Raw genomic sequence first — 14,951 nt, forward strand, 5'->3', positions numbered from 1 at the left:
AAAAAAAAAGAAAGAAAGAAAAACAGAGTTGTGTACTGTTATGGAGTCGATGTCTATGTTCCACTCTCACCCCAAATTCATATGTTGAAGCTCTTGCCTCCAGTGGAATGGTATTTGGAGATGGGGCCACTAGGAGGTCACTGGGTTTACATGAGATGGTGTGTGTAGGGTCCCTGTGGTGTGATTGAGTTTTTTGTAAGATAAAGACACCAGAGCTCTCTCTTTCTCTCCCTCCACAATGCACACATGTAGTGAGAAGTAGGCCATCTGCAAATGCCACCCTCTTCACAGATGGAAGCAGCATGGTGGTAAGTGGGTTCGGAGGGCTGGAGCTGCTGTGACTACAGCTGATCAAGTCATTTGGGCCCAGCCTCTGCCTGAGGGGACCTCAGTCCAAAAGGCAGAACTGATGGCCTTGGCCCGAGTCTTGAGATGGGGACAGGAAAAGAAGATAAATGTGTACACTGACAGCAGGTCAGTCTTTGTCACTCTACCTGTCCATGTGAGCATCTACAAGGAGAACGGGCTTCTGATGGCTGCAGGAAAGACTTTCAAAAACAAAGAGGGATATTGTCACTCTTAGAGGCGGTATGGCTTCCCAAGTAGGTGGCCATCATTCATGTTCGGGGTCACCAAAGGACAATACACCTGAGGCTAAGGGAAATCAGCTTGTAGACCTCAAGGCCAGTGAGGCAGCCCCGAGGCCAGCTGAACCCTTAGTCATCCTGCCTACCATAAGTCCTCCTTCCACTTTGTTCCCAACTAGACCCACTTACAATGAAGAGGAAAATAAAGAAGCAAGCCAGATGCAAGCAAAGAAAGATCCCCAAGGCTGGTGGGAATGTCTAGATGGTCACATCTACCTCCCCGCAGGCATTAGGATGACAGCTCATCCAGGTCACACACCTGGGGGGGTTCCAAGATGGCCAAGCTTCTAGCTCCGAGATACTGCTTTTCAAAGCTTCAGGAGTTGATCCACCAGGCCTCTCCTAGGGGCCCAACCTGTGTACAAGTAAATCCCAGACAGGGGCCCTCTGCACCCCTTGGGGTCAGATTCCTGGGTAGGAATCCTGGAGAACACTGGGAAGTAGATTTTACAAAGATCAAACCATGAACAGGTGGCTCTTGCTATCTCCTGGTTTTCATAGATACCTTCTCAGGTCGAGCAGAGGTCTGTAGTACTGGGTGAAGACTGCCAATGTGGTGGCAAAGAAACTTCTTCAGCAATTAATTCCCAGATTCAGACTATCAATGTCTATTGGATGTGACAATGGCCCCACCTTCATAGCTTCTATAAGTCAGTCAGTAGGACACTGGGTATAAATTGGAAATTCCACTGTGCCTACTGACCCCAAAACTTAGGGCAAGTGGAACTGATGACTCGGACTCTAAAATCTACTCTGACTAAATTGATGTTGGAGACTGGTGAAGGGTGGGTCAGCCTGCTGCCTTTGGCTATTCTTAGAGCTAGATGCATGCTTATAAAGCAGCTTTTACTCCTTATGAAATTATGTTTGGAAGACCCCCTCCCCTCCTCCCCAAGGTTAAAAATGAGGTACTGGAAAAGTTTCTAACCAGTCCCTGTTAAAGTATCTCTAGTCTCTCCAATAGGCACAGAAAACAGTTCACTTCCAGGTATGAACTACTCAGCCCCTGCCTACCTCTACACTGTGCCACCTCTTCCAACCTGGGGATACTGTCTTCATCAAGGCTTTTTGGAATGAAGGACTGGCTCCAGCCTGGAAAGGACCCTATATGATCATACTCATGATGCCCTCGGCTCTCAAGTTAGACGGAATCTTGATGTGGGTTCACCATTTGTGTGTCAAGCAGGTGAAACAGTGGATTGCTGAGTTGGGACCTGATCCTTTACACCTAAGGCTAGTCTGATCATGATTGTGACACTTGTCCTTATTGTCTTTGGACTGATGAGGCTGAACTCTGGGGAAATGCAATGAGGAGAGTTGTTCTCCTTTTTCCTCACCTCCTTTAGCTCCGGAGAAATTCTAGGTAATATTACTTTTGGCACCATCTGCCCCTGCTACTTCTCAGGTTGCCCGAGATCACTCTCAGTAAATTAGTTAGGAGAGATTGGGGAAGCAAATACTATTAGCTCATAAACCTGGGAAGCCGTGACTTTGTTTCTATGTCGACAAACCTGGTGTAATCCACGATATCCTTCAAAAGGTCAAGGAAAATCTAGTTAGGTGTCAGAAGGAGAAGGGAAGTAAAATCTCATGGCATCATAACCTGTTCACATGGAGCCTTGGGTAACTGCCCTTATCACTGGACTGGCTGGTCCCCTCATCCTGCTTTTTTTTTTGGGCTCTTGATTGGCCCCTGTATTCTTAATTAGGTAATCAAATTTGTAACAGTGTGTAGCCTCTGTTAAACTGAAGGAGGTATATGAGATCCTATTACAATCCCTTGCATAATCCCCTGCCCAATCAAGAGGCTCTCATTGAGTCAATGCTTTACTTTGGGAATGTGATAGCCAACCTGACTCCATCTTTTGCCTCAACGCCATTTTGTACCTGTGCTTGAAAAAAAGTGCTTGTGCTTGGACAAAGCACCCAAACCCCTGCATCCTGTTTGGTAGTAAACTTGTTGCATTTGCAGAATGTTTTGTAGTCCACCTAGTGCAGTGAAACTTCCTTGTGTCCCCCACCAACCAGGCATGGTTGAACTACTATAAGATTACACTTACTCTTCCCTCAACCCTCCCCAAGTGAAAGCATGATTTAAAAGGAGAAATCAAACCACTTCCCATTGCTGAGAGAATTTTCTGGGCACAAGCTCCTCTTGGCTATAATAAATGGGTTTGAATCTGGCACAGAGTGTGGCATATCTCTATTTTTCTAACTTACTCGTCTAAAACATAATGCAAACCATTCTAGGAACCCTAACCAAAGTAACTATTTCATGATGCATTTCCTTGCCCAAGCTGTTCAGATGCCCCACACCCCTGTACTGAGGCCATATACAGACTGCAGCACAAAGTCACCCATCAGTGTGACTGCACTTTGCTTACTGAGATGGGTGGAGTTTCCTGATAAGGGTGAGATGGGAACAGAGTACACACAACTTTCCAAGGACACTACTTGCTTTTGATCTTGCATTTGCTGTTTTAACTAGAGCCCTATAAAACCAGTAGCTTAGAGGAAGGTTGGTGACTTCAGTGGTGCTGCAGCCTGCAAATTGTCCATTGTTCTGTAGTAACTCCTAATAAACTCAGCTACTTGCCAAGATGGATGCATCTAGGTCATTCTTTGGACTGTTGGCCCTGCTCAGCTTGGAGGCGGGTTTCTTTTGTGTCTTCCTGGGAAATTCATGCAACATCTGGTTCCTGCACAGGAACCCAATGGATCTAAATAAAAGTCAGGGAAGTGACTCCTGGACTGGGGAGAACCCAACCTCCTGAGGGAGGATGATTGGGGTGGCCATCCTTCTCTATGTGGCATGGGGTGACACACCTCCTAGATGAGACTGGTCCACTGCATGACCACAGGGACACTCTCAAAGATGCCTGATGGATTGGGGAGCTCTCTGCAATCCCCGAGGGTTGCCCTTATGGAATGGTGTAAGAGCCTGACTGAACCAGAGCGACTCCATGTTGACCAGCAAATGACCTAGAGACTGTTGCTCCCCCGCATCCCTTATAGGATAACTAATGATTAATTGTGAATTGTTAGGTAACTGCTTCGAAGTAGCTGGGAAACTAAATGGAAACTAGTGAACACAGAGACCCAACATAAATCACGCCACTCCTTACTTGCCTGTAGTTGAATGTTCTGAACATTATAATCTAAGTTGTAAATGGATAATCGACCTGCTGATCATTAGTACGTGACGGTCAAGTATATGCTTGATGACCACTAGCTCAGATCAACTGATTCTTTGCCTTTGTCCTCTTCCTGTAAATTTTAAGTGTAACCGCCCCCCAGCCCTATATAAAATGGCCTCTGTTTCTGAGCTAGCCGCCTCTCTGAGCTACTTGGCTTTGGGAGTGCCGTCTGGCTAGACGGTCTATTTGCCAACTTGCCTGGTGTGTTCCTTCCTGGGTGACTCTCGCTGTCCAACAAGCTCCTGGAGCCTCGCTGAGCTTCTGAGCCCAGCATCGTGAAAGCCTCTTGGCTGTTCACGCTCCAGTAGTAAAAGTGAGATTTAAGTCTTACAATGGGATTGCAGGAGAGCTGTTACTGCTGTGGCATGGTCCATGTTGTAGGCAGTAAAATGTGCTACTGAGGCTGAGTTGTCTGCCCAGAGGGAAGTTGCTCACTTGAAGGAAGAACTGAGACTTGAAAAAGATATGCGAGTAGTGTCTTCTGCTTTAGCCTCTGACTTGGCAGATAACAGGGAGATAAGATGGAAGTCCTAGCCTTTCATTTCTTGGGGCTCAGGGAGGCAGCTAAAGGAAAAGAGAACATGGGTCTTCACTGTGATAGCTGGAACCCAAAGACCTGCTGTCTATGGGAAGAGTTAGACAGTCAGAAAGAGGAGATGGAGGTGAAAATTGTGGATGACCCCAACCCCACCCTAAGACCAACCATCAGAAGAAAGAAATGGAAAGTCCATGATCCCATAAGCAGATGGAAGCTTTAATAACCATTCTATTCATGAGACTAGGGTCATCAAGGAGTACTCTTCCTCTGAACAACCTGGGTTAGGTAAAATGTTTAAGCGAACAGTAAAAGAGTCTCTGACCACTTGGCTTGTGCGGCTTTGGGATGCAGAGGCTGATGGAACCAGTTTAGATGCTATGAGACAAAAAAGCTGGGCAACATAGCAACCCAGCTGTCCCTCAGAGAGAGGCTGCATACTCTTCAGCAATATGAAGGGAGCCTCTCTCATGCCCTGTCTCACACAGGCCACAAGGGACACCTGGATGTGGGCTGCTAAATCCCCTGTGAATGCTGTACTGGAAGATTATCTAGGAGCGCCAGTGATGTTCCAAGATCTGGGGATGTGGGAGGCTGTTTTTGCTACTCAATTCACTGGGGCAGAGCCGTGCTTACCATGTACCTGAGATGGAAGTTACACCAATAGGGACCCACAGAGGGGTACCAAGCCCTAGTGGCCTTGTTAAGCTCACTAGTGGGTTATGATCTCTATGAAATGGGAGAGAATGGCAGATCTAAGCAACTTGGAGCACCATGTGAACCGAGTACACAAAGTGTTGAAGGAACTGAAAGGGGGCACTCGGGCAGGGAACCAATTAAAAGGTCCATTCAAGTGTCTAGTATCCAAATGTGGCAAGGTTTGCTGGGTGTGGTGGCGCATGCCTGTAACCCCAGCACTTGGGAGGCTGAGGCAGGAGGATCACTGTGAATTTGAGACCTGCCTGGGCTACACAGTGAGTTCCAAGTCAGTCTCACTACATAGGGAGACCCTGTCTTAAAAAAAAACAACAAAAAAAAAACCCAAAAAGCAAATGTGGCAAGGTTTGTCCATGCTGGGGTGCTGCTAGGACAGATCAATGGTGTTCTGATTCTGTTCGGGTGGATTTTTGGAGGGCTCTAAGCCAAAACAATTCACTAGGAGAGGAAAGAAAGGAGGAAATATGCCATGCTTTTAGTGCTTCCTGTTGAAGAAGCAGAGAATCTCAGGAAGTGGGAGCCTCAGTCACTTCATTTTTATTTATTTATTATTTATGTCTAAGGGTTTTGAGACACCGTCTTGCTGTGTAGTTCAGGCTGTCCTTGAACGCACACCAATCCTCCTGCCTCAGCCTAGTGAGTGTTGGACTACAGGCGTGTGCCACGACGCCTGGCTCACTTTCCTGATTGGGACAAGGAAGGGCAGGCTGGGGAGATGAGGGGAGCAGAGGACAAGGTTGCCCGACAGTGAGGGCTATGCAGGGTGCCTGGACGCCTCGAATTGAACTGAAAATACATTGCTTTCTCTACTAATGAATAAAACACATGGACTCTGGTGGACATTGAGACGGAATGAACTAATTTGTGGCAAGCCCCACACATATAAACTGCAATGGGTAGCTGTAGGTGGACATGGAGATAGAACCGTACAGGCTGACATCCTTACCAATGTACAAGCTACTTGTCTCTAGATACCCAGAGAAGCCACGCATTGATTGCATGTGAAGTCTGGGTGCAGAGAGCCAACATGGGCTGAAGGATAAGCAAAGGCTGCAGGAATTCCCATAAGATGCTGTCTTGTACATCCTGTATAGTAGGTATGTGAGGCTGCTCTTGGTGTGGCCTTGGAGGATGGGTGCACTGGCCGGGCAGGTACACAAGTCAGTGTGGATTATAGCAGGCCCATGGCTTTGAGTGAGGGCTGGGAATATGCATGCGCCTGTGTGGGTACTGCCGTGGTCCTCTTTCCTGTAAACAGGCCACTGGGGAAGTTACCAGTAAGGAGCTAAACAGTTGAGTATGACCTAGGGGTCCCATGGAAGACTGAAGGTGACAGAGCACTCATTTCACCAACACTGAAGTGAAAATTTGGGACAAGGGCGGGGATTTAGCTCAGTGGTGTCACTGCCTGCCTTGTAAGCACAAGGACCAGAGTTCGATCCCCAGTACCAAACAAACAAACAAACAACAAGTTGGAATGAGCACAATCAAGTACACTGGTCATCTGCCTTCTAACCTCAGAGGGGTTGGCTTAATCAAAAGGAAAAATGAGTTGTTAAAGCAAAAGTTAAAAGGTTTAAGTGAAAGCACTCTGTGCAGGTAGAAAAGTACTTCTAGAAGACATAAGGTTGTTGAATGAAACTCCCAGCGCCAGGAACAGGGCTGAGAGAGAAAACCAACCCCTGCCCTGTTATAAAAGGCACTCGGTAGTCATGAATACAGCTATGCTGTAAGCTCACCAGAGCATGATGGTCTTAGAAAGTCCTGCCAAAATTTCCCGTCTCCCCCAACTGCAGTCTCTGCTGGCATAACCTTACTTGCTGTTTTCCCCTTCAATACGAAGAAAGCCTCACAGAAACATAGTAAACTTCTGTTCCACACTCTCAAGGTGACAGAAGTCCCTTGCTGAGCCGCAGCAATAAAGCCGCTTTTGCTCCTACCCTGTGTCTGAGTGCTCTGTATCCCACCTTTTCTCCTGCTTCAGCACTATGGCCCGCAGAGTGGCTGCCGGGTTCACAGAGTTAGAAACGATGGTGAGAGATTAAGAAAGACAGATTTAATAAGGGATAGGTGGGGCCAGGTGGGGCTCTAACTCCTGATGGGAGGAAATGACCACCAAGCAAATAGCTGCATATTTATTTATAGTGGGCCAGGGAAGTTGAAAGGGGCTGGCTGAATGGAACAGGAAGAGCGGCTAGGGTCTGCAGGAGAGTATGCTTGATGTTCTTCTGGCCAACGGGTGGGAAGGAAGATAGCCTTCTTCTTGGCCAGGCTTTGCTCCGCCGCGCCCTCTTGTCGCTTGTTCTCCTCCCTCTGGACCCTGCCTCAACCTCTGGAGGAAGCAAATGAGATGCGTGTTCCTGGTTCCACTTGGGGCCCGCCCCATTCGAGGGAGGAGGGAAGTGAGGCCTGGCCGTGGTGATCTACAGCGCAGTGCTCCCAGCACGTCAGGACGACCTCCTTAGGAGTTGTTGGCCAGGGAGGCCCTGAGACCCCTGTACCCTGAAGTGATTGCTACTGCAGTCGGTTGCACCCCAGAACTGGATGGCAGGTCCTTACTGCTGAAGATGCAACACATGTTTGCTGCAAGGCATGAGGAAATCAAGCTGGGACTAAGCTTTCTCCTTACTGGCTAGAGGGTGCTATGCAGGCTTCTGGGTCTCGTGAGTTGCACCACCAGTATGCCAGGCAGGATGTGTCTACTGGTGCAGTAGTGGCACAACTGGTCTGGTTGCAGCTAATCTCTTTCCAGCGAGACCTTAAGCTTGCTCCAAAGGAGTGGATCTACATTTGGTACTGCAAGCCCGGGCAAACCCTGACGTCCAACTGTTGGATATGTGGTAAATTCCCCTTTCTAGTAAAGAGACCATGACCTGTGCTTATTCCTCCAAAATTGGAGGCTTGTCTTTGAATAACATAGGTGAAAGGGAACGCATGTCCTGGTGGTCATGGTCCTGAGATGAAGTCTTGGCAAAAGTAAGAAAGCATGTAAGTGAATTCTGACCCATGTACATCGTGGTGTGGGACAGTGACTTAGAAGGTAGATAACATGGACTATTACACACTTATACTTCCCTCCACGGGCAGATGAGATGGGCTTAACCATGAATGCTGTGTAAGTACCACACAGGCGCGGAATATCAAATGGATGTGGAGACAAAATGTCACCTACCAGTCCCTCTTTGGGTACTGGGTGGCTATGCAGGGCTCACTAGTGGCTATATTTGCTTTATAACTGGATAGGCAGGTACAGGCGGGGGTGGTCTTCCCAGCCTGGCCACATTTATAACACCCTTGCCCACTAGTCCCCAAAACCTGCCAGCACTGGGGGCCCACTTTCCCCAGTGGTGAGATTATTCCCTCACCCTATTTGTGCCTCAAGCAGGGCACCAAAGTCTTTAGTTTAAGTACAGGTTCTTGCCAACTTTACTGCCAAGGCACTAAACTATACACATGAGGGCATCTTCCTGCTCAACCAGGAAACGGCACAGATGCACAGAGTAGCATGACAAAACAGAATGGCCTCGGGCATATAACCTGCTGCCCATGGAGCCAACTCCCTCTTTGACACAACTTGCTGTGCTTATATCCCAGATAATCAGGCTAATAGAATGGATGTTGTAAAGCACCTAAGGCATGTATTCATGATGGAGACCACTTAAATGTGCATGACGCCCTTTGCTTACTGGCTAGATTCTCTACCTGGTTATGGGGACATGTTCAAGGTGTGATAAAAATATGGTGAATACTTAACTTAAAAAATTATTACTGTAAAAGATACATTGTCATCAATCCCCCTCAAAATACTCGCTGTTGCACAAACAAACCAGAAGTCAATGTTATTTTGGGGATAATTATGTCAATATGGCCAGGGAAGTAAACTAAAAGCAATCATTGGCCCAAAAGACCAAGTTTCAAAAATAAAATGTGTATTATGATCTTGAGTAAAAGATAACATATGAGGTATGTTTGAAAAATATACTGAATGTTTAAATTAACAAAAAATATACAGTAAAGACCCATTGTTTATAATCCTTTTCAAAATACTCCCCTTGCTTCAACTCATTTATCAACCTTGCCACTTCCTGAAGCAGTTCAGGAAGTCTTTCTTCATGAATGTCTTTTAAATTTTTATTGTTTTAGTTTGTAGTTAAATTTTTTCTATTTTTATTAGTACATCCCACCCCTTTTTTTTTTTGCGTTTTTTTGAGGCAGGGTCTCGCTATGTAGTTGTGACTGACTTGGAACTCATTATGTAGCCTAGGCTGATCTCGAACTTGCAGTGATCCTCCTGCCTCAGCCTCCCAAGTGCTGGGATTATAGATGTGTGCCACTATGCCTGGCTTTTATTAGTACATTCTTGCAGTACATAATGATTGCATTCATTTTGGTGAGTTGGTACATGTACGTTAACACTAATGAAATATTTTTTGTCTTAGTTACTTTTCTCATTGCTAACACAAAATACCTGACACTCAAAGTTAGATTAGGAAAAGTGTATTTTGGCAACAGTTTGTAGAGGTTTCAGTCCATAGTTGGCTGGTTCCAAAGCAGGGGAGCATGGCAAAGGGACATCACAGAGGAGGAACAGTCCATGGCATGGCAGGGCAGCAAGCAGCAGCAGCAGCTGCTGCTGCAAACCTTCTTTCTGTCCCTTATATTCCATCCAGGCTCCCCATCATTTGTGCAGGTAGCACTCACACCCAGGTTGGGGCACCCTTGATTCTAGCATCACCCTCTTAATCCCAGCATCACATTCTTAATCCCAGTGACCCTGTTTGTCCCTTATATCTTATCCAATCTACCCACCCTTAGGGTTGGTAACACTTACACTCATGGTGGGGCAGCCTTAATCCCGACATTACACCATGAATTGATCCCAGCAGCACATCCTTGATCCCAGAAGCATACACCCCAGATCTAGCTACCTCTACAAAGCCCCGCCAATGATGCATGAGGCTTTGGGGGACATGTAGGTATAAGCCATAATATTTTTATTAGTATATGTTTGTAACGCATAGCAATTACCTTTAGCTTAGGAGGACTGATACATATACCTATTGCATCTTCATCATTTTCACTGTTCCTTCCGTCCCATCCTTTCTCTCCCTCCTTCCCCTTGTCCCCTTCTCATCTCTACATGGGCTACTTCACTGTTCCTTAACATGGCTCTTTTATTTTGCTCATTGAACTAGTTATATTTTGGGTTTCTCATATAAGAGAAAGCATGTAACATTTCTGTGACTGAGTTATTTCACTTAGTATTATAGTCTCAAGATCTATCCATTTCTCTACAGATGACTCAAATTTATCCTTCTTTATGTCTGAGTAGCACTCCTTTGTGTATATACACCACAATCTCTTTATCCATTCATCTGTCAGTGGGGTATAGGCTGTTTTCATGATGTGGTTACTGTGAACTGTGATGCTATAAACATAGGTATGCATGTATCACTAGAATATGATGACTTTAGCTCTTTTGGGAAGATACCTCCGAAAAGTATACCTGGGTCAAGTGGAATTTTACTCTATTTTTTGAGAAATCTCCATACTGATTTCCACAGTGGTTGTACTAGTCTACATTCCTAACAACAGTGTAGAAAGGTTTCTTTTCCTGAAGAACTTACTAACATTTGGTGTTTGAGTCTTTGATAATAGCCATTTTTATTGGGATGTTAAATGTCAGTGTTGTTTTGATTTGCATTTCTCTAATGGCTAATAGTGTTGAATCCATTTTTTCATGGATTTATTGGCCATTTATACTTTCTTTTTATCTATTTTTTTGTACTAGAGATCGAACTCGGGTCCTTGCACTTGTGAGGTGGGCAGCAGAGCCACTGAGCTAAATCCCTGGCCCTCTTTTTATCTATTTATTATATTTATTATTATTATTTTTTTTGGAGGGGGTACCAGGGATTGAGCTTGGGCCCTTGTGTTTGTGAGGCAGGTGGTGGAACCACTGAGCCAAACCCCTGGGCTTATGTATTTATTTTAATTGCCCATTTTTTGCTTGGGTTTTTTGTTTTGGAAGTGTAATTTTTGCATTAAAAAAACCATTCTAGATATTAGTCCTTTGTTTAGAGAGTAGCTGGCAATTTTTTTCCCACATTCTGTAGGTTGTCTCTTCACTCTGTTGGTTGTTTCACTTTTTGTGCAGCAGCCTTTAAATTTGTTATAATCCCATTTGTTGATTTTTGTTCTCCCCCACCCTCATACCAGGGATCAAACTCAGGACCTTGTCTTACACTATTTCTTGTGCAATTGAAGCTCTATTCAGAATAGTAGGCCTTGCCTACTGGAGACCCCTGCGGTTAGGTTCCAGTATCCTGCCCAGTATCTGATGAAGCTTGAGAAATACATTTAAAAGACAGAACAGGAGAGAAAGCGGGATGCCAGGAGTACCAATACTGATGCAACAGACAAGGGTGCTGGCCAGCCGAAGTCACTGATTTTTATTAGTAATCAATTGGAGTAAAGGTAAGCAATAGGTGAGGGCCAGACAATGTGTGTTTTCTATAGAAATTAATGTAAACAAGGCCTATTAAAGACAAGACAAAGCATTCTTGAATTAGGAACAGAATAGACAAAATATATGCTTGTAATTAGAACATTGTCCTTCTGGTCAGAAGGTTCTAGTTATGGGAACAGAATTTGGGTGTGAGTTACTCTGACCTTGGCATATAGGCTTTGGCTGGACTCAGTTCTATAAACAAGCTAATTGTGGGGTTAACTATTTACAGCCTGCATTGTGCTTTGGGGCACAATCAATATTGTGGTCCCCTGCACTTGCCTGTGCCTATGTCTTCAAGAGTTTTACCAATAGCAAAATTAGTGTTTCTCTTTTGTTTAATCTATTTTGATTTGATATCAGTACAGGGTGAGGCATATGGTTCAAGATTCATTCTACATGTAAAGTTTTCACAGCATGATTTGTTAAAGAAGTTATATTTTCTCAAGCATATATTTTTGGTTCTGTGTCAAAAATCAGATGGCTGAGCATGCTTGGAGTTGTTTCTGTATTTTCTGTTGCATTCCATTTGTCAACATGTCTGTTTTTGTGCCAGTACCATGCTGATTTTACTATTGTAGCTTTGTAGTGTAACTTGGATTGTAATGCCTTGTACCTTGCTATTGCTGCCCAGGATTGCTCTGGCTGTTCTTGGTCTCTTCTTGCTCTATATGAATTTTAGAATTGCTTTTTCAAGTCCTGTGGGGGGGATGATGATGATATTTTAACTTAAATTACATTAAATTCACAGATTATTTTGGTAATATGGCCATTTTGATGATATTAGGTGTGCATATCCAGAACTAATCCAAGAAAAGAAATGTCTTCTAACGTGTTCTTCAATCTCTCTTTTCAGAGCAATACAGTTCTCTTTATAGAGGTTTTTTACTTCCTTGCTTAGGTTGGTTCCTCGGTATTTTCTGAAGCTACTGTAAATTGGACTGTTTTCCTGATTTCTGTCTTGGTGGGTTCATTATTGGTGTAGAAGAACACTATTTATTTTTGTGTGGTTTATTTTGTATTCCACTGCTTTGTTTTTTGCTAATTTGTTTTCTAGTTCTAAGAATCTTCTGGTGGAGGTTTATGAATTTTCTATGGAAAAGTTTATGTCATCTGAAATAAGGATAACTAGTTTCTTCCTTTCATGTTCAAATCTCTTTTATTCTCTGTTGCCTAATTGCTCTGGCTAAAGTTTTGAGTACTATATTGAATAAGAGTAGTGAAAGTGGACACCCATATCTTGTTCTTGATTTTAGAGGGAACACCAAACACATCTTTACTTTTCCCTGTTTAGTATGATGTCAGCAGTAGATTTGTCATAAATGGCTTTTATCATTTTAAGATAAGGTCCTCCTACACTAATTTTCCGGTACCATGCTGTTTTTATCATAGCAGCTTTGTAGCATAATTTCAAATTGGGGATTGTGATGGTCCCTGCCTGGCCATTGTCCAGAATTGCTTTTGCTACTCTAAGCCTCTTCTGGATCTATACAAATTTTAGGATTATTTTCTCTAGTTCTTTGAGGTATGCTATTGGTATTTTGATTGGAACTGTATTAAATCGGTATAACAGTTTTGAAAGTATGGCCATTTTTACATATTTGAGCTTGCTCTGTTTTTCTGGCCATTTTTATAATACTGGTTCTGCCTATCCAAGAATGGGTTATCTTTCCATTTTCTGATATTCTCTTCAATTTCCTATTTTTCAGAGTACAGTAGTTTTCAGTGTACAGGTCTTTCACTTCCTTTGTTAGATTGATTCCTAAGCATTTCATTTTTCTTGATGCTCTTATGAATAGTGTTGTTTCTCTAATTTGCAAATAGTGTTATTTCTTTAATTTGTTTCCCTAATTTGTTATTCATGTCCAGGAATGCTTTTGATTTTTGAGTGTTGATTTTGTATCCTGTTATCCTGCCAAATTTGGTTATTAATTCTAGGAGTTTTTTGGTGGAGTTTTTGGGGTCTTCTAAACATGATAATTTAAAGTCTTCTTTTCCTATTCATATTCCTTTTATTTCTTCTTCTTGTCTAATGTTTCTTGGCTAATGTTTCCAGAACTATATTGAACAGTAGTGATGATAGTGAGCATCCTTGTCTTGCTCTTGATTTTGAGTGAAAGCTTTTAGTTTTTGACAATTTAGTGTGATGTTGGCTGTTGGTTTGTCACAGATGACTTTTGTCAGATTGAGATAAAGACCTTCTATTCCAATTTTCTATAGGGTTTTTATCAGGTCCTGATGTTGGTAGATTTTTAATGACCCAGTAAGGTTATTTCGAGTTTTTATATCTTTTTGATTCAGCTTTGGTAATTCATTTGTATCTAAGAAACTGTCCATTTCTTCTGAATTTTCCATCTTTTTAGAGTACAGGTTCTCAAAGTAGGTATTGATGCTGTAGATTTCTGCAGGATCTGTAGCGATTTCGCTTTTTTCATTCCCAGTTGCATAGATTTGAGTCTTTTCATTTCTTTTTTGATAAGGCTTGTCTATTTTATTTAACATTTCAAAGAACCAACTCTTCAATTCATCAATTCTTTGTATTATTTTCTTAGTCTCAGTGCATTAATTTCTGCTCTAATCTTTATAATTTCCTCCCTCATATGTGCTTTTGATTTAACTTGTTCTTTTTTCTGGAAGCTTGAGGTTCAACATTAGGTTATTTATTTGAGCTTGCTCTGTTTTTCTGATGTGGGAATTTGCTGCTATATATTTCCCTCATAGGACTGCTGTCATTGTATCACATAAATTCCAGTATATTGTATTGGCTGTATTGTTTATTATAGAAACTGTCTAATTTCTTTAATTTCATCTGTAACCCATTGGTTGTTCATGAAGGTGTTATCAAACTTCCATGTGTTTCTGTAGTTTCTTTGCCATTGATTTCCAAATTCATTGTACTATGAGCTGATAATACACATGATATAATTTCAATTTCTTTGCATATACTTAAGTATATTCTATGTGGCCTATTTTGGAGAAAGTCCCATGTGCTGATGAGAAGAATGTGTATTCCATTGTTATAGATATTTACTATGTTCATTTGTTTAAAGGTTTGGTTCAGCTCTGGTTATTTTTTTCATTGATTTCTTGTCTAGTTGATGTCTATTTGTGATAGTGTGGGTAATGAGGGCCCCCATTACAACTGCATTAGTGGTTTTTTGATTTTCATATCCATTGCCTTCTACATTAATTTTAACTAGTTTTTTTCATGAATGGATGTTGGGTTTTGTAAAAGGCTTTTTGACTTGCATCACCGAAATGATCATGTGATGTTTATTCTCACTTTTTATCTTTATGGCTTTATGTATGTTGAACCATTTTGCATTCCTGGATGAATTATTTATCTA

Source organism: Fukomys damarensis, unplaced genomic scaffold, assembly GCF_012274545.1.
Source record: "Fukomys damarensis isolate Sample0158 unplaced genomic scaffold, DMR_v1.0_HiC HiC_scaffold_27, whole genome shotgun sequence".
Classification (NCBI taxonomy): domain Eukaryota; kingdom Metazoa; phylum Chordata; class Mammalia; order Rodentia; family Bathyergidae; genus Fukomys; species Fukomys damarensis.